The 27720-nt window shown below is 50.7% G+C and overlaps 1 protein-coding gene across 8 annotated transcripts in view; it reads right to left on the reverse strand.

The window, feature by feature from the left end:
* The window catches only part of MEF2D (myocyte enhancer factor 2D), a 176623-nt gene extending 169172 nt beyond the window's left edge, over positions 1-7451 (reverse strand). For 7 of the 8 annotated variants that reach the window (XM_073323282.1, XM_073323281.1, XM_078850524.1 and 4 more), the window contains exon 1: positions 7059-7451. The gene's annotated coding sequence lies outside the window, so the exon portion shown is untranslated. Of the gene's footprint in view, positions 1-3903; positions 4146-7058 lie in introns of all 8 variants that reach the window. The other variant, XM_073323278.1, reaches the window with a different exon arrangement.
* Between the last annotated feature and the right edge of the window lie 20269 nt (positions 7452-27720).

A 27720-nucleotide genomic window follows, 5' to 3' on the forward strand; every position in this document is an offset into this window, starting at 1 on the left:
CATGGGAATACCTCTCTGAGAATTGTGGAAATTTGGGCAAGCTTTCCCAGTAAACATTTTTAGAATAGAGCAGGTCGGAGTTTGAATCATTCACCCCACATGTCCCTCCCCTCTTCACACACTCTCTCTCTCTCTCTCTCTCTCTCTCTCTCTCCACCTAGCCCTTCTGCTCCAGGCTTTAGAAAGCACTAGTCAGTTGCCCAGTCCAGAGAGTAAAGTGGTTTGAATACATTTCTGGATACTTTTGGCAGGAAGATTTATTTATTTTATAGCCCCAGTGCTTTTTAATTTCAATGAGAACGATTGTTGTTTTAAATAGGAGGAAAGAAAAAAAGCTGCAAGCAAACAAGTGCAAAGAAAAAAAGGACGGAGCACATGACACCAGAGTGAAAGATTGAAAACGACAGATCTGCGAAGGCAGAGCTGCTGGCAGACGACAGTCGGGCGAGGGCTAGATTCACCTTAAAGAGAAAAGCACCACACGCAGCAAACGGCTTCTTTAATAAAAAATTACATACTAATAAAAGGTCAGCCTAGAGGTCTCCCAACATCGCCTAAGCTCCGCTCAAACCAGCTGTTTAATAAAATACAGCGCTTTATTGATAGGTTTATGTAATTTTAAAAAAAGAAGAGAGAAATGCCAGGGAGAGAAAAGTATCAAATGCCATTTCTTAGGAAGCCGTAGGCTGATCTGTGCCATCTTAACTCTGATGGACTAATTATTTCTTATTTGAATGGCAGTGCACCAACCAAGACCAGCACCCCATTGTGCTGGGGGCTGTACAAGTAAACAGGACTTTCTCTACACACAGAAATGGCACTGATTTAATTCAATCAGTTTTTAAATCGAATAAGGGCTTGTCTACAGGGGGCCATCCAGAAAAATGAATCTGAATTAAGTAGAGGTGTGAATTTGAAGTGGATTATTTCAACCCTTGTGTGAGCACCCTCATTCAGAATTAAATGTCCTTAATTTGGTTTATTTTAATTCACTTTTGGAACCAAATGAAGGCCACTTTCTTTCGGAATAACAGCGTTCACACAAGGATTTAATGCAGTATAACTAATCCGCTTCAAAAGTCAGACGTGGGGGTCTCCTTTACAATTAAGGCCATGAAGAAATTTGCACTCTGTGTGCACCGTAGCTAGGTCCTAACCCCAGCTGGAGATGCAGCTGGATCAATGCAACAGAACCAGCTGTGCTGCCATCGTGCTGTAGTGGACACATAGCCCTACTTTCTTTGGATTAACTTTCCCCATGTAGACAAGCCCTAACTCGAGCTAAGAACACTCCTTTTGTCCAAGCTACCCAGCGTGGGAATTTCTTATTCTGGAGCTAACAGTGGCTAAAATTAATTGTACCAGTGCAAACGGCAGGGCAATGCATTGCACTGAAATAGTTTCCGTTCAACTACACTGATTAAAGCTACACCAGCACCTAGCCAAGCACTTAGCTAAAGTCAGCTGGGCCTGGTTGTCATTTACACTGAAGCCCTGTCTACACTACAGGGACTACAGTGGCTTTACCCCTCGCATCAACCCCAACTTCCCAGCAGCAGCAAAGGGCCTTTAACTGGGTATGTTGTAATTTACACTCATTTTCAGGCTGATGCAAAGGGGCCAGAGTGTAAATGACCATCAGCCCTGGTTTTAATTCACACTTTTTGTTATTTCAGTGGACATTTGTGCAGAGGTTGGCTTTTAGCTAAGTCACTGCTATCGCCTTCTGTGGACTTTTTTAAACCAATTTATGGCAAGGGAGTCACACCAATTTAAATACATTAATTTAGAAACAGGGTTAGTTAGATTAGAGCAAATTCTGCACGCAGGTTAAGCCCCAGCAAAAGACAGTGTGGCCTAGTGGATAAAGCACCAGGCTAGGACTCCAGAGACCTGGGTTCCTCTGTTGCCATCTGACCTTGGACATGCCCTGTCCTCATTCTCTGCCTCAGTTTCCCCACATGTAAAATGGAGCTAATGATACTGATGTTGATAAAGCACCGTACGAGAGCTTGGTGGTATTATTATTCCAAAGAGCTTGCAATGAAAACAGACAAAGCGTGGGAGTGGAAACAGATGCACAGAGATGTTCTTGGTCAATAGCAAAGCCAAGAGAATAAACCCTAGGTATTCTACATCCCAGGCTAGCACCCCATCAACAACAAACACGAATTTAGGGACGCCAACGTCCAAATACCGATTTTCACACACACAAAAGTAATTGAACAGAGAGAAACAACTCAGGAAAAAAGAACAGGAGGACTTGTGGCACCTTAGAGACTAATTTGTTAGTCTCTAAGGTGCCACAAGAACACCTGTTCTTTTTGCAGATACAGACTAACAGGGCTGCTCCTCTGAAACTGAGGAAAAGAAAATCTGAAACTGTTTCAATATTTTTTTTTTTTAAAAAGCAGCATTTCCTTGAGATACATATATTCAACAGCGACCCGTTCTCTCTCCCCAGACTATTAGTTTGAGGAGTGTTATGGTGAGGTCCAGACACTCGAGCTGAGATCACAGCTCCCTTGCGGATAATGGTAACTGACCTCTTTTGGGCTGTGAGATCTGCTAAGAAGTAGTGCTAGATGGGGGTTAGGTATTGTTACTGTACTAGGTTACACACACACTTAAGATTACATTAACAGAGTCATGCCAATTTCTGTTCCCAACTGGCTACGCATTGCGCACGTTCTATTATTTTTGCTACCTTGCCCGACCTCACATATTGACACCCTGCTTATCACAGCCACCGGTTATGTCTTTAAGTCTCGATTCTCTGGGAGCAGGGACTTGTCATTTGCTATATGTTTTACACGGCACCTAGTACAATGGGATCCAGGTCTGATCGGCCTCCAGGCGCCACCACAATACAAATGTTCAGTAATAAAACTAAGAGACAGTCCCTGGCCCAAAAGCCTTATACTCTAAACAGACGGACATCAAAGGATGAGACAGAGAGCTATTATTATCCCATTGTATAGTTGAGGAAAATGAGGCATAGGGACAGTGAGGACCTGTGAACACTTAACAAGTAGTACTGTATTGCTTTAATTATACATGGCCTATGAGGAAAGCTTGAAAGAAATGGGCATGTTTAGTGTCGAGAAGGGAAGATCGAGAAGGGACACGATAACAGCAAAACGTTGATAGAAAGAGGACAGTGATCAGTTGTTCCCCCACGTCCACCAAGAGTACGACAAGAAGGAAAACCAGCCCAATTTGCAGGGAGATTTAGGATATTAGGACAAACTTTCTCATTCTAAGGGGAACAGACGTCCAAAGGAGGTTGTGGAATCCCCATCATTGGCGGATTTTCAGAACACGCTGGACAAACGTCTGTCAGGGATGGTCTAGGGTTACTTGGTCCTGCCTCAGCAGAGGGGGCTGGGATGAGATGACCTCTCGAGGTCCCTTCCAGCTCCATAGTTCTCCGATTTTATTCCAGCACAATGAAAGCGACAAAAAAAACCTCCGCTGTGGATGCAACCATAGCGGCATCGAAGTGCTTATATCAGGGTAGCTCACTGCAGTTGAAGCAAAATAAGCTCGCTCAGTATAACTCAATCATACGAGGGGCATAATTATTTCGGTAAAAAACAAAATCACACCCTTCCCCCACCCCCCAAAAAACGTGTTCTATCGCTAAGACTTTAATGTCCAGACGAGGCTTTGCCCAAGGTCCTACAGGGTGGTGCAAACTCCCCTGCTTTTCACCTTGAGTTCTTATTTACACCAGTGCCAGGTGGGTGCTAATTTCTACCAGAGCAGAATGGTACCTTTTGTCACATCCACTTTGTAAGGCTTCAGTTCAACTTAACACTTAAACACGTGCTTAACTTTAAGCAGGGGAGTGCCCTTGACTAACTTCAATATCGCACGCTAACAGTGAAGCACGGACTTAACTGCTTTGCTGAATCAAGGCCTGAGGGGATGCACTGAACTGGGGCTTGCTGAGCATCCGCACGGCAGAGCCACGCGCCCTCCAGACCCGTCTAGCCGCAGCCACGTTGCAGTGATCCGGGTCTGACACTAGGATTTCAGGGGGTGTTTCGCAGGGTTCTTCGCGCCTCGCTGACTTGAGCCGTTCTAGGAGCTGGTTCGTGGCATATTGTGGGATAACGCGTCTCTCCCTCCCGAGCCTACAGCTGTAGGGCAATGGAGAACCAGTAGTTAAAGTGATATATACCCCCCTTGGTGTGAATGCAGTTATACCAGGATAAAAGCACTTATACTGGTATAGCTAAAGGGGAATAAGTATCCCAGTATAAAGGTAGCTTTTTAACTGTACCACACTACTGGTTGTGCTGGTGTAACCATCAGAGGGGCGGCCGTGTTAGTCCGTATTCACAAAAACAACAAGGAGTCCGGTGGCACCTTAAAGACTAACAGATTTATTGGGGCATAAGCTTTCATGGGTAAAAAAAACCACATTTCTTCAGATGCAACTATATCAGGGGGAGGAGAAATCACACCCCTAACTGACCTAGTTATTCTACTGCCAAATCTGTGTTTCAACCAGGCCTCAGGCCCCTTTGCGCAGCCAGAGACGGGTAAAGGGTCCTCAGTGTAAATGAGAATCAGGCATTCGAATGGGCGGTATGGCGCTCAACGATCACTTTCCAAACTGAGCAGTCCTCGGTAGGTGAGCTCCAGGTTCTGTTCCGCCAACAGTCGAAAGACCCAGCACTCATCTCCCATTAACTTCCCAAAACCAAACCGGCAGGGAGAGTGGAGAAAGGGCCCCCTGTGAAATGTCAGCTCCGCACAGCCGGGAGAGCCAGGGGCAGTGGATGTTGAGGGTGGGGGAAGAGCGCGCAGGAGAAGTAAATGGACCAACTTGTGGCTGACCCTTCCCAGCCATCACCCCCCCCTTCCTGTCACACGTGAAGACAGGTACTTGGGGATTTGGCACTGGGTGAGAACAGACACCCAGAGTGCAGAAGGAAAGAGCCATGTCTATGTCTGTGTCTGTGCAAGAGACAGACAACATCCAAGCAAAGGGGCAAGCAGAGATCTACTGATGGCAAACAAGCATCTCAGATGCAACACATACGCTAAACAACACCCAGATCTGACAGCACCTCAGCAGGCCTCTGACACATAGAGTCCTTCTTAAACCCCAACCTCACCACCACCACACACACACTTCCCCCTGCGATATGTCTGCTGGCCTGCTGCCCCATTCAGGTCGTAGGACATGCCTCTGACTCCTGTCACCCTCAGCAACCCTGGCACCCTCCGAGACAAGCCTCAGCATCCCCTGGAGCTGCCAGGTGCCAGAAACCCACAAGCACACACCCGTCCTGTGGCGACTGCTGCCACCCCCCAGGCATGCACCCCCCACACACACACACACACACAACATCCCCCACCCCCTCTCGGGGGGGTGTCTTGGCTCTTCGCCATGGCACCTTATTCTAGCTTTTGTCAAATGGCAGAAATGCCTCGCCCCCCGCCAACCTCCACCCCCACACACAGACCAGCCTTCAGCAGCATTTCAACCAGAGAGGAACAAACAACCACAGCTGTCAGTCCCCAGAACAGGCAGCCATCCAAGTCATTGAAGCCCCGGGACTCTATTTACCATTGCCCTTCCTAAAAGCTGCTGTTGCCAATCAAATACCTCCCCCCCACCCCACCCGGTGCTCCATATACTAAGCCAGCCAGCCTCCCAAACACAGAGAGGCATGGCTCCAAGCTCCCCAAACAAGGGGGGCCTGTTGCTCCCACCCGCCCAAGCACAGGGTGGGGGTGTTGCGCCAGTCCCCCTGTCCCATTCTGGTGGCTTTAGCTGTCGCCCATCACCCCAGGAAGGAGCAGCTGCTCAGGGCTCTGTCCCTCCCCATGACAGAGACACACACTTTGGCATTTAGTAGCTCTGGGACCCTCTCTCTATACTTACTCCACACTGCTGCTCCCGCCCCCCAACTACCAGACACCCTCCCTGCCCCACATAAGACACCTCTGCCCCCCACCCTCAGCTATCAAATACCCCCCTATGCTCCACCAGATACCCCCTGCCCCCCACCAGACACCTCTGCCCCCCCAGACACCAGGCACCCCTGCCCCCCATCCTCAGCTACCAGACACCACCCTACGCTTCACCAGACACCCCCTGCCCCCCACCAGACACCTCTGCCCCCGCAGCTGCCAGACACCCCCTACCCCCCACCAGACACCTCTGCCCCCGCAGCTGCCAGACACCCCCTGCCCCCCACCAGACTCCCACTGCTCCCCCAGCCCCCCTGCCCACTCACCCTCCTGGGGCAGATCCTCCTTCCCCTCTACACCATTTTGGTGACTGCTGCTAAATGGCAGGATCCAAAGTCGTCGTCGTCGTCGCCCCCCCCCCCCCCGCCCGTAACCCTCGGCAACAACCTCAGCTGTCAGCTACACACACACACTTTCCCCCAAACAACGGGTGAACACCACAGATCTGACACTCTCCCCCCCCCCCCCCCCCGCTTCCCAGCTGCTGTCTCCCAGCCCCCCTCCCTCAGGCAGCCCTGCGGAGCTGTCAGCGCCTTGGCCCCTCACCGGTCCCCAGCGCTGATCCTCCCCCCCCCCCCCGCCTTTGCAAACAGCCGCTGCTGTCAGGCAGACACAAGGGAGGCAACACCTCGCCGCCGCCTGTATTCCTCCCTTCACCTCTGCACCATTTTGGCGAAGGTTTGTTTTGAAATGTCAGAGGCGGCTGGAGGGTGCGCTCGCCACCCTCCCGCCCCGCAGCCCGAATCGATCCCGGTCGATGGATCCAGCTCCCTGTACCACAGCCCGCCCCCCGCCGCCGCCCATCACCGTGGTACCCAGGCCAGGCCCGACCAGCTGTGCTGCTTTTCTAGGAACAGTCCCCACATTCGGGGCTGTGTCTTATACAGGCGCCTATTTCCCTCCCCAGTGTCTCTATATTTCACACTTGCTCTCTGGTCACCTTAACCCCCCCCCCCCGGCTGTTGCCAAACGGTTTCCACCCAAGCCCCTCCCCACCCGGACTCCCAAGAGCGGTCAGTCCACCGCCACCCCTAGGCTACCCCCACTCCCCCCAGGACTCGACTTACCCTCCAGCGTCCGCTCCCGCGCCGCCTTCCCCCCAGAAAGTCGCTGCCAGGAGCCCGGGAACGGGGTGATGTGGGAGAAGAGGAGGCTTCAAAGAAGCAACAACAAACAACAACAAACAACAACACCGCCGCCGCCACACTTCAGAGGCGAGCCCAGGCAAGCAGGAGCAATCTCAGTGTCTCAGTGAACTTCCTCCCTTTGGTTGCGTGTGTGTGTGTGTCTGTCTGTCTGTCTGTGTGTGTGTGTGTGTGTGTCGATTCCTTCCTTCCTCCTTTTTGGCGACAAAGGTAACTACTTCCAACCCACTGGGGGAAAGACACAACGTAACCACCAGCCAGCGCAGCCTAGCATGCCGGGACGGCCAGATGGCTCCCCACCCACCAATGGCCAAGCCCTACGCACGGCCTGGGGAGGGAGGGCTTAGCCACCCAGCTCCGGTCCTCCCCCCTTGCACCCAAGCCACCTCCTCCCAAGCTAGGCTGCAGCGTGGCTTGCTGCAAATCCTTCCGCCCGGAGGACCAGCGGCAGCCTGGGTGGGTGATTTAGGAGCCTGATCTGTGCAGGGTTTAAAGGGCCCTGGCTTCCACTTGGCTGCTGTCGGGTCTCCATCACTCCATCCCCCTTTCCCAGCTCATCACTAGAGGTCAGGAGCACGCTCCGTCAGACCCAGCTTGCACCTCTGTTTTTTGCACACACACACACACCCCCGAGGGGCGTCGTTCTCCAGCAAAATCCTCCAGGCGTGGCCAAGTGCAAGCCCAGTTCTGGTCTGCGTCGGTTCTCATGCCGCGACCCTCACCGTAGCATCTGAGCGCCTTCCAGCCATGCACTAAGTCACCGATGCAGAGGGGCTGGAACAATGTGTATAGCGGGGGGGTGCTGAAAGCCATTGTACCAAACTGTAAACCCTATATATGATGGAAACCACTTCAAGCCAGGGGGTGCGGCAGCCCCCTTCCCTTTTTGCCCCCCCTAGTTCCAGCAGCACCCCTGCACCAACGGTGAAATTCAGAAGGCAGTGGGGTGTTTTTGGACATGCAGCGAGCAACGCGGCGTGATGTATCTCAGATAAAGAGCAGTGCGGCCTAGTAGTTAGAGAAGAGGGTGCTGGGAGTCAGGATTCCTGAGTTCTATTCTTGTTTCTGGGAGGCGGGTTTGATCTAGTGTTTAGAGGTAAGGCTTGGATGTCAGAACTCCTGGGTTTTTGTTCCTAGCTCTGAGAGGGCATGGGGCTAGGAACAAGGAACTGGGCCCTGAATTGCAATGAATGCCACTTTACACCAGCTAGAGATCTAACCCATTGACTTCAATCGAACTAAGGTGATGTATACACACAAGGAATCTGTCCCATTGATTTAAATGGAGCTACATCAGTTTAAACTAGCTCATGCTCGGGCCCAAAATGTTTAAAGCCAAAAATGTACTCTTCCCTTATATAATAATATAATAATAAGTAATAATACTTAGTGTATTACAATTTCCAAGCACTGTACAAACATTCACTAGCACCCAACAACCCTTCAGTATGGGGAGGTGGCAGATTATCAGCATGTTAGAGGGGAAACAGAGGCACAGGGCAGGGAAGCAAGGTGCCACAAGTACTCCTTTTCTTTTAGATCAACTCAGTGGCAGAGGCATGATTAGAATTCTGGAGTTCTTGGCCCCTAGCCCCATCCCTCGGCATGAGTCATTACTAGTCTTAAAATTCACACTGGAAAATGTGTCTTGCTCTTTGCTCCTCTAATGTTTCAAGACTGAAAAAGGTGGTCCTGTGGCTAAGGCGTCGGAATGGGACCCAGGAGTTCTGATTTAGTTTCCGGCCCCCCACAGCCTCCCCAGGTGACCTCGGGCAAGTCACTTGATTCCAGTATGAAGCTCACAGCCTAACCCAAACTGTTGATTGCACTGGATCATTTCCCCTCTCTCCCCCGCCCCTCACCAATTTTGGGGCTTGTCTAGACTAAGAAAATCTGCATCAATTTAGTGACAAGGGTGCAAACAACTAGGGCCTGATCCTCATTTACACTAAGGCCCCTTTACACCTCTCTGCCAGAGTAAAAGGGCCATTAAAGGCAGTGCTAATTATACCTACATCCACTTTAAGGCCTTTTTCTACTGATAGGACAAGGAAAGGGGGCCTTAATGTCATGCCCATTAGTGTCTGTCAGGTGCTTAGACAGCAGGGGGAGGGAGGGTGGCCCCTATATAAGTGAAATTAAAAGTTCCACTCACCCTATCAGGGAGCAGAAACAATACCATGTGGTTTAGGGGGCCAATCACACCACACAACTTGAAGCAAGTCGTTTGCTAAACAAGCCCATTGTCTGAAAATAGTTTGTTCAAAGTGTTGGGCCAATAATATCAAACACACCATAGGAAACGTGGGACGGGCTCTGGAAAGCTGGGCTAAGGGATAGTGCTACTGGATCTACAAATCAGTTTGCTCGCTTTTAATATTGGTTGCACCCCAAGGCTCCAACCAACATAAGGTCTCTTCGTACTAGGTGCTGTATAAACACTTAGCAAGAGACAGTGCCTGTCCCAAAGAGCTTACACTATGCAAAGAGGTGAAATGATCCCCTCCCCCGGCCCCGCCAGGTCACCCAGGATGCTGTATATTGGACCAGACTGCCTCTCTGGTATAGGCATTAATAGAAATTCTATCCCATTCTATTCTAGCCCTTCACTCTCCAATTTGGCCACAGTGAGAATAAAACTAAGGATGTTAATTCTTTCTTTTTAAACTACAATCTGACTTTTACTAAGTCAATCAAATCCATATACCCAACTTCCAATACTAATATTTTTCTTGTGGGCCACAATTTCCTGGCCCAGCTCCAGCCCAGGTTAATTACATTCCATCTTCTTAAATTCATCCGGTATGTAGTTTCAATCTGGATTAATTATGCTGGGGTCACACTCCTTTAAAAAAAAAAGGAAAAAAAGGTTTTCTGCAATTATTCAAGCTGCAGTATTCCACCCCCTGAAGTAGGGCCAGTTTAAGGCACAGACTATATAGACCCATGCCTGGAGCTCCTGTTCATGGCATCCCAGGAGAGCATCTCAGAATCTCAGCTTTCATTTAAATAAAGAATTTATGTTTATAGCCCTTGTGGTTGTGATGAAACACTTGGATATGTGGCCTGAATGTAACCAGCACAGTGATATCTTGCCTGAGTCTGCAGAGAGCCTGAGACAATTGCTCTGAAAGCAGCGAGTTGCCCAGAGTGTAACCAATGCAACAGCCATTAAAGCCAAGGGAGAAGCCGCTGGGCCCCTACACCCATTCTGAGCTTGACTGAGACCTTTACTAATCAGTTCCTGGAGAGTGGTCTGTGAGTGACAGGTTGGGAATGACTTCTCTGGGAAATTAGATAATCCTCTGGAATGCTACAAGCACCACACAGTTACCGCAACTGTTACGTAGCATCCCACTTCCTCTGTGATGTGGTCTGCAGACACGGCAGACACCTGCCTCCTTCTTAATGGAGGATCTGAAAGACCTGGTCCCCAGAGACAATAAGGCCCACTTAGGCCGCTCCGGCAGCACAGAGGGCCTTAAAGTGGGTGGGTATGGCCCCTGAGAATCCCCCCCTGCACAGGGATCCTCTCTAGCCAGCGTGGAGCTGGTATAAGGACCCTGTTTCCAGTCCCAAAATAAAGGTGGTGTAGCCAGAGCACACTGCATTATGGGAGCCTGGGAAACACTGTGTAAATTAGAGCAGCCACTGGGCAGCTCCCACTTACATCAGGACCTGTGCAGAGCCCTACATGGCCTCAGAATCTGAGAAGCAAAAAAATGGCCTTAAAGCCACCTTCGTCCCTGCCCCAGCCACAGGAACGGAGCAAATGAGTATCAGGCCCATAGAATAATCAGGGGAAGCATGGAGTGGGGAAGACAACAGGCCGAGGACTGTATTTCTGCCAGCAGAAAGGAATTATGATCATTATTTATTATTTGTGTGGTGGTCACACCTAGTAGCTCCAGTTATGGGTCAGGACCCCACTCCATGGTGCTAGGGGCTGTACAGACACAGACCCAAAAGAATTCCAATGGAGTTAGCGGCTCAGCCATATGCAGACTCCAGTTAGGCCTCTTTGACACAAGCAATCAGCTTCTTCCAGTGCATAAGTTCCAGCGCCGGTGGGAGGATCCACAAAGCGAGTGACTCAGGCTGAGGAGGAATAGGGAAGTTTTACAATACATTTGGCGTAGGAGGAGGCTCCCAGTGCAAGGAAGGTAGGCGGCGAATTGCACAATGTGTGTGTGTGAGTGTGCACACACACATGCAGCATCAGAAGACTTTATGGCAGGGAGAGGAACATAAACACTGCATTTATACTAATGTGGAGCTAATAAAGGACGTTGTATGTTCCAGTATGGGGCAGGGAGATCTTCTGAGACAACCGCCTGTCATGCTGACCAATATGGTTTCACTGTTTCCTTGTTTCCTGTCCGTCTGTATCTGGCTGTTGTCTCTTGTCTGATCCTTAGACTGTAATCTCTTTGGGGCAAGGGCTGTCTTTCTGTTCTGGGTTGATACAGCGCCTAGTGCAGCAAGGTCTTGGTCCGTGACAAGAGCTCCACGGTGCTACTGACATACAAATAATAAATAAATGATGGTGAAAAACCCCCAGGGTCTCTGCCACTCTGACCTGGAGGGAAAGGCCTTGCAGACCCGAAATACGGCCATCAGTGCCTAGCACAATGGGATCCATTCTTCGCTGGCCCCTTGGCCCGACCACAATAAACAAGGCTAGTACTAATAGTTGTTCCGACGTCATGGTTCTGTCTTCACTCTGGAAGTGAAGTTAGTTGTTCTGTCTTCACTCTGGAATCGGGAGACCATCCACACACAGAACAAACACCCGGTCTTTGCTCCAAAGAGCTTCCAGTCCCAACGGAAAGAATCATAGAATCATAGATCAAAGAATCATAGAAGGTTAGGGTTGGAAGGGACCTCAGGAGGTCATCTAGTCCAACCCCCTGCTTGAAGCAGGACCAGTCCCCAATTTTTGCCCCAGATCCCTAAATGGCCCCCTCAAGGATTGAACTCACAACCCTGGGTTTAGCAGGCCAATGCTCAAACCACTGAGTTATCCCTCCCCCCAAGTTGCGACACAAACTGAGCCTAGGGCAGGATCGGGGCCGAGAAGCGTTTGACTGACCTGTAAGGAACCCGTTTCATGCAAAGGCCTCTATCAATATTAGATTTTACTTTTGTGCAACAAAATGTATTTATACCTTATTATTTTTAGGAGACCTAAAATTTGGACCTGAGTTCAGTGATAAGGATCATTTAATTAACAACGCTGCCATCTTCCCTTTGTCTGCCATGGTTACAGTTTCATAGACTTATTGAGGCAGGAAGGGACCACTTAGAGCTCAGGAGACTCAACAATTGTGGTACCCTAGGCCGAGAACAGGGAGGATTATGGGGAACAATGCCAGTGGAATCGACGAAACAAGAAATGCCCAGCTGATCCCAGCAAATTTCATGTCAGATCCTTTCCATGTCATCTCAAGATGCATCTTTCTGGTGGACTTTTCTGTTTGGCTTTTGGGGCTGTTTGCGGTTGGGTTTGTTATTATTATTATTATTGTTACTGGTCCTATTTTTAGCACCATATCAGTTTATACTGAGACAGAATTAATCATCCCACTGAGGGTTGTTTGCACAGAATCTTGGGTGTTTGTTTTCCAATCAGCTGCAATCATGTAACCAGGAAAAAAAAAAATTATCTCCAATGGGCCCCACTTTCTCTCCTACGCCAGTTTAGTATAGGAGAATTCCTCCTGATCTGCACTGGTGCAAACAAGGGAAGAATGAAGCCCAGAATATTTCCGAGGCTCCTGGCAGCCCCTGGAAGATTAGAACATTACTGTGAGCCTCAAAGTATTTTGGAAAGTCAGTTTCAGCTGCAATTTTTCTCTTGGGAACCAAATGCTGAGTAACTCTCTTCCCACACCACGGCGATGGGTTGGTCTTTTCGTACAGCTGGTATGCAGTCTATTGACAATGGAAATTACTTTCTCTTGCCCCATGCCGGGGCAGGGGGGATAGGAGGAGGACTCCTGGGTGCTCACACATAAATATGCGCCACCTACGCTCAGGCAGCCCAGACGAAGGGTGAAAAACGTTTGCGACTTTCACGCAATGTGCAAATAGCAGGAGTATCATTTCCCCGCAGTTGGGATGAGGATCATCCGCTGGTGTAAGTCAGCATTGACTTCAACAGAGCTATGTGGATTTACCCCAGCCAGAGATCTGGCCCTTGGGACATAACTATGGGTAGCACGCTGGCATGTACCACACCCCTCTCTAGCGGCTAGTCAACTAGAGGATAACAACTTACTACTGCTGCCGGAGGAACCAGCGCCCATTGGGGCCATTGGTGGGGTTCAAATTCACAGGGCTTTTAGCTTTTGCTAAAGAAGGGCTTCCATTAGCCAGCGTACACAGAGTAGCTGCTAAAGGATGAGGAAGAGTCACAGTGCACCATGGCATGCCTCCTGAGGCCAAGTGGCAGCAGAACTGAAAGTCCTGCGTTCAGACCCTGCTGATAAGCCCCAGGGGTGTTGTTATTACATGGGCATTTCCCAGCTCTTCTTGCCTCTGGCTGGTCAGCCACTTCTGCTTATTTCCACTGGTGCTGTTGGATTTGGTTCAAGTGCAAACCAGGCTGCTGTGGGAACGGCCTCTTTTGTGGGGTGGGTTTATGGGGTCTATAATGGGGTTAAAAACCAATCCCTGGCTCTTATATCACATTGTTCATCCACAGAACAAAGGCAAATCAAAGCATCATTATCCCCGTGACAAACATAGTAAAACTGAGGCATGGAGCAGTGAAGTGACTTGCCCAACGTTGCCCCACGGCAGAGCCATGAACAGCACTCGGGTCTCCTGAGCTGTGGTCCAACGGGCTAGGGTCTCCCCTGCAGCAGTTCACGCAAAGCTGGAAAAAGCTGAATATAGGTATAATTATACTTAGTACTTCAGTGGCCCCTTTCTTCTGAGGATCATTAAGAGTATTTTTAACACAACTTCCTCCCAAGGTAGGTGAGTACCATTCGCCTCCTTTTATAGATGGGGAAACTGAGGCACGAAGAAGTGAATCAATGGCAGATGTGAACAGTTTCACACCTTTGGCAAGAGGCAGCATGGTCTAGCGGTTGGATAACAGGGCCAGGACTCCTGGATTCCATTCCTAATTCTGTCATTGTTATGCATGATAGTATTATACCAGCAGCCCAAGCAGAGATCAGGGTCCAGTGCTCCAGGTACTATATAAACAGAGACAGCCTCTGCCCCAAGGAACTTACAATCTAAATAGACAGGACAAAGGGCAGGAAGGGAAACAGAGGTGACTCTCTCAAGGTTATACAGCAGGTTAATGGGAGAGCTGGGAACAGAATCCAGGTCTCCCAGCCCATTGCCCTATCCACTAGCCCACACTGCCTTTCCCACACTTGTTGCGCTGACTTTGGGCTCATGTTCATTTCACCCTCTGGGTATCAGTTTTCCCTATCTCCAAAGTGGGCATGTTAATACTTCCGTACCACGCAGGGGTGTGGTGCCACTAGGACGGTTGTTGCGAAGCCATGTGAGACAGAAGCACTATATAGCATAAGGGCAAAGTCTATCACTCATCAAGATGTAAATCCTCCCAGTTGTTCCATGGTGCAAAAGGCATATCCCTGATCAGCAATGGCTGACCCCACCCCACAAGGCTCGACAGAGAATTCAGGAGGGAGCAAGGCAGAGCCTGAGCCTGCAGCCTCCATCCTCTGTAGCACTGCACGTTTTCCAAGAGCCAGGACTATTCTTAATCCCGCTCCTGCTATTATGGCAATGGCTCCTGCAGGACCCGTGGGATCCTAGTCCAGCTGCAGGGCTCTGCACTAGTCCCATGCAGGGCTCTCCCTTGCACGGTTACCTGCGCCAGTAGGAACAGTGTGTCAAATTCTCCCAGATCACGAGAGCTAGTCGACATTTTTTTCCTCCAGAAAACGTGCCCTTTTCAAACACACAAATGTTTTTGCAAAAATAAAAAATTCCTGCTTTTCAAAAATTACGGATTTTTTGGATAAAAAAAGAGACCAAAACTTGTTTTTGATTTTCAAAACCTGGCATGAAAATATTTCATTTTGTTTGTTATTGTTTTTCTCTCCTCCCCAATGTATTTCCATGGCAACATTTTAAAAAGCCCACTCGCTCCTCCATCTCCCTCCCCCCAGGGGCCTCTCCCTAGGGTTGGTGACTGGCCAAGAGTTCTATCTAGGAGCCAACACTGTGTATGCACTGGGCCAGGCCCCTGGAGATAAGAGGTGCAAAGGGGAACGGGGAATCAGTGCTCCGAGGCGGCATGCGTGCCGGATATACAAGGGGCAACAGCCATGGGGCGCCCCACTTGCGGCCCCGCTCGGGCACAGCTGGGGACACGTGCACACCAACCAGTGGGTCATGCTTGCAAGGTGGTGAAAGCAAAGCCATGGTCAAACGAGGGGCTGACCTGGGGCCATGCCAGGAGTGGGCCCTTGCAGGGAGCAGCAGCCCTGGGATCTGGGCATGCACCAGCCTTTGCCAGAAGGAGCCAGGCTGGGGGCATGCGGGATGCCAGGGGGCAGCTTGGTCAGCGGGGCTGAGGGGCTAATGTGTGGGAGGGGGCAGCCCTGGCTCTAGGCCCCCAAGTCAGCTGCTTGGCTGCTCCCAGCGGCTGCAAAAAGCCCAGCTGCCCCCCTCCCTCGCGGGGCGTCACGTGACCCCACCCCCACCCCCAAACACGCACGCGGGCGGCGGATTATTTGCCCTCCCCAGCTGGCGGCGGAGGGACACCGTGTTTATTGCACGGCCTGGGCGGTGAAGCTGTCACCTAGGGAGAAAATGGAGTTTGATCAGAGGCGGGCCATGGGCGGGGGGGGGGGGTGAATGCACCCTGGGGGGGGGCTGAGGCTGAGGCTGCCCCCCTCCCCTCCGGCTAGAGCATGCACCTGACTCTGGGCAGTGCTACTCCGCGACCCCGCACTGCGGGCTGGGCTGGGCTCTACGGCAAAGGGGCTCCCTCTCCCCCCCCCCCCAAATTCTCCCACAGCCTCCATTGACGTCCCGCGTGCGTCACCGTCTCCAGCGCGACCAGACAGCACGTGGGGGAGAGAGATTTAAAGGGGCCGGCGCCTCCTCGGGCTGCGGGGCTGCTGCAGCCCCTTGGGGGGCGTCGCGGGTGCAAACTCAACTCAAGGGCAGCCAGGGAGCCTCCAGGGGGCTCGGATTGCATGAGGGGCTCGAGCCACCCGGGGTGCAACCCCGGGCCTGCAGCAGGCGCGGGGGGCACCCTCAGAGCCTGCAGCCCTGGATTGCCGCAGGGGCTGGAAGCAAACTCCAGGGGCTACTGCCTTAGGGCCTTGGATTGCACTTGGGGCTAGAGCCACCATGGAGCCTGCCGCCGTGGGTGGCAACCAGGGCTGGGGGTGAGCTGGGAGATCCCCGCGGGAAACCACAGGCCTCGAGTTTGTGGGCGCAAGGAAAGGCGCACACAGTGACGGGCGCAGTTTGCCCCCAGGACAATACCTGGGCAGGTTCCATCCTTACAGCTGCTGCTTTCCCGCCAAATCCTGAACCGAAACCCCTTCCCTGCCAGGGAATCGTCATGGGCCAGACAAAGTGGTTTGCGTTGGAGCCACATGTGCAAACCGTTCGTCAGGGCCTTGAACCACGCTCCGCTCCACAGCGTTTCTCCAACCTTCCAGGCTGCAGCCCCAGGACACGCTGTAGCCAGGTCAACCCCCCTGTGTCCCTCTCTTATTGACGTACCAAGCGCGGTGAACCAGCTAAACCTGATGGTTTCAATTGAGGTTTGCTTTGAGATCTGGGTCCCGATGAACCCAAAACCCTGAATGTCGTTTGGCTGAACTTCCCCACTCACTGAAATCATATGGCTTTAGTTTGCACGCGAGGGGAAGGGGCTGCAGTGTGGGGTGGAATGAGTTGTGTGTGGTCGCAGCCACGGAATGGTCTGAGCTGGGTGTGGGCATGGGGTGTATTGAGTTCTGCAGGCTCTTGGGGATGGGATGGAAGGAGTTGTGTGGGGTGTTGGGCAGAATAAGATATGTAGGACCTTGGGTAGAATGAGTTGTACCTCTCAGACTGTGAGGTACATGAATTTTGCAAGGTCACAGGTGTGTTCCTTTAGATCCATTTGCCGTTTTTTTTCTCCTGGGCATTTTGTTATAACTCTAAAAAGAAACTCGGTGAAGTTTCCCAATGACTCACCTGCAGCAAGGTTGGGGGCAGCTAAGGAAATTCCACCTCCCACCCCCCCCTTGTAAACTCTCCACTTCCTGTGTAAGCCAACAGTGCAGCCATGAGAGGTATTTTTGCTCCTTTCCCCTCTATTATTTGCAATAAATGTCTGGGGTGCTAGGTTCCTATAGTATCTGTGTGAGCACTTTCATCCCTGTGCCTAATCTTCTGCCTTGAAATAGGATCATGTGACCTCTCTACCTAATAATACTGTAACAAACTGGTGGATGGCATGAGTGTCGCTGCCTTCGACTGGATGGTATTGGAACACCATAGCTGTGTGTCACAAAGTTTATACAGCTAACAGAGATTCTCCCTTGGCTCAAGAAGGGCTTTTAAAGGCTGGAGGATCCAAGTTCTAGCCCTGATTTTATTGCGCAGTTCTCAGTAAAGTGACAGCTGGGAATCATGCAGCCGTTCCCCCAATACAAGGTGGGTGAGGTAATCTCTTTGACGAGACCAGATTCTGCTGGGGAGAGAGACAAGCTTTCGAGCTCTTCTTCAAGTATCTCTTAGGTATTTATAGGGCCTCCATTGCCACAGCATCTGAGCACCCCACCGCCTGTACAATATTCATCTTCACAACTCCCCCTACGAGGCAGGGCACCACTACTGTCCCCGTTTTCTAGCTGCGGCAGTGAGTCCGAGCGAGACCAGCCGGAGATCACACAGGAAGTCTGCGGTAGAGTAAGGCAATGAACCCACAGATCCCAGGTTCAATGCTAGAACCCTGACCACTAGACCGACCTTCCTTTCTGTGGCATGAGTGGAAAAGGCTACAACACCCCTATAACAACTGTGCCAGCTGCAGGGTAGTGGAGAATTGCAGGGAAAGGGATCTAATTTGTTACATTATTATTTATTATTCAGTCCAGTTGATTGAATTTATTTTCCGATGGGGGAGAGGAGGAACCTTCCTTTTTAGTCAAGCTGAGTCAAGCTGCAGAATTTGGAGCTGGATTTCAAATACCCCTAGCGTTCAGATCCATTCATTTGGCCCACTGTCCCCTATAAATATAGCCCTGCGTGGATACAAAATTTGTATCCACATCCAATCCGCAAACATGGTCCACAGATATCCCTGGATGCGAATATCTGCAGATTTGCAGGGCTCTACCTATAAACATAAAAGACTTGGTCCCCAGCTGGTGTCAATGAGCATAGCACCTTTGAAGGCCGTGAAGCCAACTGTCCTCAGCTGAGGGCGCAGTGGCCCTACCTGCCAAAGTTGGATTTCAAATCCTCTTTGTAGAGCTGGCTGGAAAACAACATTTCCATTTTGCAAAAGCTTTCGAGGTTTTGGAACTTTTTGTCATTCCGCAGCGGCACAAAAAGAGACCTTTCCAAAAACGTTCATGAAAAAATACGAGAGACCATCTAACCAACGGGTATCCACTTGCTCCGTGCTTGGGACGCTCACCTGGGAGGTAGCAGACCCACGTTTAAGTCCCTGCGGTATCTGGCTTGATGCTGGTCTCCCACATCCCAGGTGACTCTCCTAAACACTACACCCTTAGCTCTTCCAGGGTGTTTCCGTCATGAGCAGAAAAGCCCATCCTGGACCTGAGAAACAGTTTGGACAAAATGGAATTTTTCAGTGCGAAAACGTGTTGTTGAAAATTTTCTGACAGTTGATTCACACTGAGGCTCCTTTACACAATCCTTGCCCCTTTATGCTGCCAGAGTGGTGTAAAGGGGCCTTAGGACTCATCATTTCCAAGGATCTGGACATAACACTACAGTCACTGGTACAATTGCCCCAGTGGCGGGACTAACCCTGCTGAACATCATCAAACCTGCTATGAGCACTGGTGGGAGTTTACCTCTGCCTGGGATAAAGTCAGTCGGAGCTAATCGCAGCTTTCCCTGGCTACCCTGGGGGTTTCCAGCTACCCCAGTGGCTGTAACTGGGGCAAATTCCCAGCACGCATGAGACCGTATGGAGAGATCCTTTCCCAATTCCCAGTGTTCTCACTTTATTGGCAAGGGAGGTGTATTGCAGCACCCTGGAGGACTGAGCCCAGCAGAGCCGCTTATCAGCTAACGCGGCTGTGAAAGCGTCTATCTCACAGAACAAAAATGCAAAGCGTCTGAGATTTCAAATTAGCCAGATCTCTCACTCTCATTCTAAAGCACAAAATGACACCCCGGCTTTCCCTTTTTTGGTGAGCTGTGTGGCTTTATCTTGGGCATGATTCTGAGCTCAGTGAGGCACTGATTCAGCAAGCTTCTGGCACCCCCGAGGAGATTTCCGTGGACTCCTTAAAGATACACCTTGCTGACCTCAATCAGAAGGAACTCCAAATAAGTTAATGGCATTCCACCAATCGATCAGACTCAGGCCCCAGGTTATGTGGCTAGAACACCTCAGTGGAAATCTACAAGATTTCCCCCATTCTCATCATGCAAAGAATACCAGCTGTATTCCATGGTAATGCTGCTGGGTTACTTTAAGAGCAACTTCTCCATGTAGATCAGGCTTTAATGATAGGACTCTGGCTTGACCTGCAAACTGTTACACCCGCGCAAAGTGAGTCTGCCATCAAAACATGACTGAGCACCGGCTGGTGTAAATCCACATGGTCCCACTGCCTTCAGCCGAGGAGCTGGCCTGGTAGCATTTTATACCTGCTTGACGACGGCGTAAAGGTGCAGGGCAGTAGAGAATCAATCACTGGTGTTACTTCTCCAGACTGTTCCCCTTTAAAACAAAACATCTCCGAGGCATTTGCCGTTGCAGCCTGCAGCTGCTCGTTTGCTCTTGTGCAGCAACCTGCTGCCATCCCCTACGCGCCCTGTAATCCAAGTTTCCCTCCCGGCATCCTTCGCTTTAATGCCAAATGTTGGCCAGGAGCCACTGGGCTCCAGAGAACAAATTTTTCCCGATTATGTAATGTGCAGCTGAGCTGTGTTCCTCATGTTGCAAGGGGACGTGTTGGAAATAGGGCCAGGGAGGGGAACCCCAAGCCAGCTGATTATTGCAATGCAGGGAACAGCAATCACAATGATTGTTATCATAATGACTCTTCTCCCTCATCTTCCTTCCCCTCCATGTCCCCTCTCCCTCCACTTTTCTTTCCGTTTAGCTGATCCCCTCCTAACTAAACCCCTCCCCACCCCAAAAAAATTGCATGATGTTTCCCCTCCATTGTTCCCTCTGCTGGTGGATTCTACCCCTTTCCTCCTACCCTGGTCTGGTCTATTTTGATAGTAAGCTCTCCAAGGCAGAGACCATCTGTACAGCGCCTAGCATGAGGAGGAGAGGCCGTATGCAGGTTGAGCCTGGGAAATTTTAATTGTCTGACGTTAAGTGGAATTTAACGCCAGGGCCATATTCTTGGTTGGTCCTTAGGCACTACTGTCATAATCACTAAATGAATGAGCAGTAATAGCCAACGTGCTCAGTGCTGCTGGGGCTCCCACAGAACCATCCTGGCGTTTGCTCCCCATCCCCTGGCTCGCGCTGCTTGTGGATTGGCCCTCCTTTCCCCACCCTGTGTGTGTCACGGCCAGTCAGGCCTCAGATTCTGCGTTTGGATACATGCGCGCGGACCCCCTTGGCCAGCCAAGATTCCCGCCCCCCTCCAAGACACACACACACACACCATACGCTTCAGTGGATTGCTCAGATTGCAGGATCGGGCTCTTAGACCATCAGCCCCTCGTAGCAAGGACTGTTATGGGAGGCAGTGTGACCCAGTGCCTGGAGCACCGGTGTGGGACTCACAAGTTCTGGGTTCTATTCCTGGCTCGGACATTCTCCCGCTGGGTGACTTTTGGCAAGTCTCCTGCTCTGTTGCCCGCGCATTGTGCAGTCGTTTACACCAGTACTGAGGGGGGGGTACAGCCTGATTCTTGGACCTGGTCTACACCTAAATCATAGCTCTACATCACCTCACAGCTGTGAAACATTTTGCATCCTGAGAACCATAGCTGTGATGACCTAAAACCCCGACTGTAGATGCATCTAGGCCCAGGGAACAATTCTTCTGCTGATCTTGCTACCACTTCTTGGAGAGGTGAATTAAATACAGCGACAGAAATACACCCTTCTGTTGATGCAGGAAGCGTCTACGCCACTGTGTCTACGCTCTAGCTGTGCCTCTGTAGTGTAGACGTGCCCTCGGTTACATCAGTGGAAATCAGGAGTAACTCTCATTGCCACCAATGGAGTCACACCCAGGCCCCATGAGAATCAGTATAATTTACACCCATTTACACTACCAGAGCATAGTTGTGAGACTAAACCCGTTGGTGCTCAGATCTTAGTGTTGTGGACCCTAGGGCTTTATACACCTTTCGTTCACCCTGGTGCAGCGCTCCGTAGTCAGTCGATTATTCTTACAAGACCACGCAAAAACCTCGGCAAAGAGCAAGGTCCTAGCCCACTAAGCAGTTATGCACAGGAAGGGCAACAGTCGCTGCCCTGAAGCGTTTACAGTCTAAATGGAGAAATCAGAATCGCCAGCCCCATTTTACAAATGGCGAGCTGAGCGATGACGGGACTCGGCCCCATGTCACTCACAGAGCCTGCAGCAAACTGAGGGACTGACCCCAGGTCTCCGGAGTTCTAGCCCTGTGCTTGAGGCCTGGTCTACACTGAAAAATGAGATCAACCTAGCCACGGTGCTCAGGGCTGTGGAAAATGCTGTGCCAGGAGTGCCCTAGTTAACTGCAACAACGGGAAAACTCCTCCCACATCGGCATAGGAAGCACTTACACTCGAGTGGCACTGTAATGTAGACACAGCCTGAACCACAAACCAGCCTTCCTCCCTATGGAAGCTACACAGAGGAGAACTACCCAGAGGAGAGTTCACCTTAGAGGTGATATTCTTATTGGCTCGATAGCCGGACTGTATCGACGCGGTAGCACATTGAAGAGACACCATTGTCTGCGGGCCGGCTGTGACCTATGATTCGGACCTGAGGGTGCAGTTCCAGACTGTGCCATCACTCTGAGTTAGACCACATCACTTCCCACCTCTGTTTCCTTTCGCACCTCTTGTCTCGTTGCGTGGTGCATTGAAAAGTGTGTTAAAACAACATGCTATCACTTTAATTTCTAGTTTCCTGGGTCTGCTTGCAGGCTAAGGGGCTCTATCTGGAAACATGGGATCCATCTGAGGTAGTCTGCAAAGAGCCATGCTAGAGCAAGGTGGGGTGAGTGGTGCCAGGCTGCATTAGGGAGCAGCCTGTTTTGTTTCTCTCTGGTTTTTTGGGTCTTATGTGTTATCGTGCCGGATTCTACGCAATGAAGCTGTGTTGCATTACAGCTTTCCAGAAAGAGTTTTTATCTAACTTCTCCATGTGCATGCTGGGGACACAACAGCTTGCAAGCTCCCTGGGGCGGAGACCGCGTATGGATCTGCACAGGGCAGAACATTTGCAGATTTCTAGGGGCTATTGCAATACAAAGAAAGAATAAACAGCTTCACCTCCTCAGAGTGAAATTTTTCAGTTCCCATTTTGCCCAGTCATTTTGAAAGACATCCAGACCATCCATCGGCAGGAGTCTTTCATCTAATATGTGGCAAAATTGATATGCCCGTCCAATGCCCATTATTTGAATCATCAGGAGAGACTGGGGGTAGGACATTTTGTTCCCTAGAGCCCTGCTTTCCCCTTAAATTATCCTGCCACAGATTGTAGAACTCTGTGCTATTTTTAGTCCTGGCTTGTTTAATTATTGAGAAAGATTTTGAAGGATCTATTTAAGCTCAGGAGTTGATGACAGGCGCACCCATGCAATTCTTTTCCCACTGCACCACTTCTTTGTGGGAAGAGGCCAACATCCACCACAGATGCTTCACACGCTGTAGGGGAGGCAGTGTGGCCTAGTGATTGAGCACTAGGCTAGGACACAGACCTGGGTTCTGGGCCCAGCTGTGCCACTGGCCTGCTGGGTGACCTCGGGCAAGTCACATCCCCTCTTTGGGCCTCAGTTTCCCCATCTGTATAGTGCTAAGAGATCTGCTGATGAAAGAGCTATATAAGAGCTAGGGATTATTATTTAGAGTACAGCAGCACTCAGAGGCCCTAACCAAGATCAAGGCCCCATTAGGCCATACTCCCTTGCCACATGCTACCTCCAAGCTGGGGCCCGATCATGCAGACTCTGAAGTCAGTGAGTAACTTTTCTTTCAGTCGGATTCCTTGTACAAGACAGTATAGCCTAGTGGCTAAAACTCTGGCATGGGAATTAGGAAACCAGCGTTCTACTCCTGGTTCTGCCACTGACCCGCTGTGTGTCTCCCCCCCCCCCCGTGCCTCAGTTTCCCCATCTGTACAATGAGGAGTCACAACATTGACCTCCTTTGCAAAGCGCTTTGAGGGCTAGGGAGGAAAAGCAGTGGAGGAACCATTTAAAGGGACACTGATAGCCCAGGAGACGGTGGGGTGGGGACTGGAGGGAATAAGTTGCATGTGGCACCAGGCAGCCAGGCTGATGCTGCCAGGACTGGCAACAGCTCTGTGAAGACTGCTGTAACCGCAGGGACTTGGATTCCCGCCCCTTCTTTGGGAGGTGAAAGCCCTCCGAGAGATTGATTGATGGACTGAACAGGGTGCCAGGAAATCGAGGCGAGTCTGCTAAGCAGTGACCGTTCCCCAAACTGAGCTGCTCCAGTCTGGTCGGAAGTGACCTGGGGGGAAACATAATTTGGGGTTGCCCAATAACTGGGCTGGACACTTTGATGAACCCCGAGGCCCTGGGTCCAGACTTGGGGGGAGGCCTGGCTCCCCCTATATTGCCCACTGCCCCTGCTCCTCTGTATTGACCAGACTCTGAAGGAACAATTGGAGCACTGTGGGGAGGGGGGGGATTGAGGATGCAGCTGGGGTCCTCTCTGTGATGACTAGACTCGCAGAAAATGGAAGGCCATGAGCTGACCACTAGGCCAGCTGGTCATCAGACCTTCCTGCTGCAGCCAGATTCTGAACCCGTTTACACTAGTGTAAATCTGGAGTGCTTCCATTAGAGTCTGAGACCTGATGCTCAGTCATGCTCAGGCCTCTTTGTGCTGCTCCGGCAGTGTGAACAGGCCTGAGAATCTCCCCTGGACAGGGGCCTGGCCAGTGTGGAGATAGTATAAGGGCTCTGCACCCATCATGCCCCCAGCTTCTGATATATGGGGCAGATTGAGGGGCATGGCAGGAGCACACTGTACTGTGAGTATTCTTTGCTTCCCATGGGGAGCAGAGTGTAAGTGAAAGCAACCCTGGGGCTGCTCTAGCTTAAACTGTAGCTGGGAAGGTCTCAAAATAAAGGTGGCATTAAGCCATCTTATCACCCAGATCAGACCCCTGGAGTGACTCCAATTTTACACCACTATAACCAGGATTAGAATGTGGTTCCACATCTGTATTTGCTCTGTAAGGTCCCATCCACACCTATGGTGCCCTATAGAAATATTAAATATGACAACTCTATTCTGCTTGTGCTTGAAAATACAGAACCAGGTTCTGAGTTGCTGTCAATCAGCGCAGCTCCACACCTAACCTGATTTATGCCAGCGGATCACCTGGCTCACTGCTCAGGAGTTTTTAACTCCAATAATTGGTCCGTCCTGCTTTTCTTGCTGAAAAGTGACCTTATTTTCAGCTCATTGAGTGGCATCTCAACGACAGGAGGTTTTTAAAATCAGTTCCTTTCATGTTTCTACACACACACACAAACACACCATTTGCAGCCCAGCGTGGCCTTTGTTTTAGATTAAAGGGACGCTGTCAAACATAAATCTAGTCAGGTTAAAAAAAAACAAATGAATTACAAGCAACCTACTTAGCTGATGCAAATCAGCATCGCTTTATTGACTTCAATAGAGTGACACTGATTTACACCAGCGGGGGATCTGGCCCTGTGTATATTTTCAGGAACTACACCTGCCCCGAGCCAATTTTTTTGTGGATTTACAATTGCAAATGTCCTCTTTCAGTCTTTGTGTCTCTCTGCCCCATGGCTGTGTGAGACCACACCAACAGCCCTGGAAACTGACTGTGTGGGGGAAAAGAGTAAAACTGACAACACACAAGTGCAGTCAAACATCCAAGTCAAGACGCTGACTGGGCTGCATTTCAGCCCCTTTTCTCTGCTGGGGCCCCCAAAAAGACCCCTCCCCGGAACAGGGGAGAGGAGGGTTACAATCCAACATCACTCACCCACTGAAGGAGCAAGAGTCAGACGTGGAAGGGGACAGGGCCAGATTGCTCCACGCAACAGTTAAATTGGGCTGCTGGACAGCTCCTTAGGGAGCTGTTGCAAGCACCAAACGTCAGAGCAGCCCTGGGACTGCTCTAATTTACACCGGGGGGTGGGGCCAAACAGGGGCCTCCTCAACCCAGGCAGACCCAGATTTTGGGAAGTGCAATGGCGATGGAAAGCCACCTTTGCCCAGTGGGCTCTCTATCTGGAGATGGACCCCTTGATCAGCGTCTGGATCCAGGTCTCTAGGGCACACCTCCCCTCTTCCTTACCTATGTAAAACAACAGGCCGCTCAGTGACTACCGGGCAAGGATGAGTCTAGGGTGGTGGTAGGGGGGACAGATGGGGCTCTGATATTCTAGAACTAGTGAGGGGGGGGGCTCCCAGTCCTTGCTCCTTAACACCCTGATAAGCTTATAACTATTTCATTTGTTACATTGTGAACCTTTTTAAATTAATGAACATAAGGTTGTCACGGTTGCCGTGGAGACGACACGTTGCCTCGGCAACGGCAGCGATGCAGAGCCTGCAGAGTGTAATAAGGGGTCACGTTAACGAGTGCAGAGAGAGAGAGAGAGAGAGAGGTGGGGGGAAGGAGTTGGATCCCACCCACAGCCCGAGCCACCCACAAAGTAAACGGCATCTGGCTGGGGCCTGCAAATTGCTGGCTGCCTCCCACCCCAAGTGTGAAACCTTAGGAAAGGATTTGCCAGCACAGATCCCAGCACTCTGCGTCTGGGGTCAGCTAATGAGTTTATCCATCCACAATCTCCAAATAAAATCTCCTTGCAGTGGAGATGCAGCCATTTAAGACTTGATGGTTGCTCAGAACTCGGGGCCTCCTGCTTGTAAAGCCTGGGCCACTTGAGGGATGGGAGAATCTCCAACAGCTATATAGGGCCTTTGACACATACCTGAATTGTTCTGATTCTATCCAGTAGGTGGCTGTCAAATCATTTTTCTTTAAAAAAAACCCAACCAACTTTCGGCCCGACGCAGCTGAAAATTTCAACTTTTCATACAGCAAAGGCTCTGGGAGTACGAGGTTCTTCGTAGCCAAGAAAAAAAAGTAGCTGGAGAAATCTCTCAGAGCAGAGTCGCGGTAAGTAAGTCTGTCTCCGAAGGCAGCTAGTGATGATGCTTGACACTCCTGTAGCAACTTCGGTGCAAGGACTGCATAGCGCTTCCCAAACATGAATTATTCGAGCCTGGGAGGTGGGGCTCATTGTGCCCTAGATGGAGAAGGGGGAACTAGGTCCCCCTGGGTTCCCAAGGTCACACCGCTGCAGATTTGGGACTAGAATCCTGGCTCCCAGTCCTCTGCTCTCACCGCTAAGTCCTACCCTGCCTGAGCAGAGAACAAAAACTCCTGATTCCCAGTCCCCTGTTCTACCCACTACACCCGACCCACGCTCCTTTCCCAGGACTGGGAACAGAACCCAGGCATCCTGATTCCCTGTTCCCGGCTCTGTCTTAAAGAGGACAGCTGTCTCCTGAGCCAGCGGAACATAAGGCTTGATCCAGACAACAGTGCTGTCAAGCCCATTGGTTTGCAGTTGCTGTGCTCTCTTTAGACATATTTATTTTTCTCTGTATTGGTGACTCATTGGAAGGGGGAGGAAGCGGGAGGAAACAAGACAAATTTAACAGATCTGTAGACTCACAGGAGTTAGAGGTGGGAAAGCGCCTTCTGGGAACATCCTCTCCCACTGGGCAGGATGGCCTGTGGCTAACTTGGCCCCAGCCCTCTGGCAACCTAAAGGACCCTTCGGCCCATTGGCACAGTTTACTGGAAGGCTTCCCTTCCGTTCTGCAGCTCTCTGATCTAACCCACTCCCCCCCCCCCCCGTATTACGGTAGCAGCCAGAGGCCCCCACAGTGCCAGGTTCTGTACACACACATTGTAAGCTCTCCAGGGCAGAGCATACTATCTAAATAGACAAGAGGAAGACAGGTCAAGTGACTTGCCCTCAGTCGGGGCAGAGCTGTGAATAGAACCCAGGCATCCTGAGCCCCAGGGCTGCCTCTGCCCCACACTGCTATGATGCCAGCACCCTGGGTGGGTGATAAGATGAGCTGTTGTGAGATCCTTATTGGAGGGAAACAGTCGCAAACCCTCTGACAAAAGACCCTATAGACTATGAGGAGCCATGGGGC

This window comes from Lepidochelys kempii, chromosome 24 (assembly GCF_965140285.1).
Source record: "Lepidochelys kempii isolate rLepKem1 chromosome 24, rLepKem1.hap1, whole genome shotgun sequence".
Taxonomy (NCBI): Eukaryota; Metazoa; Chordata; order Testudines; family Cheloniidae; genus Lepidochelys; species Lepidochelys kempii.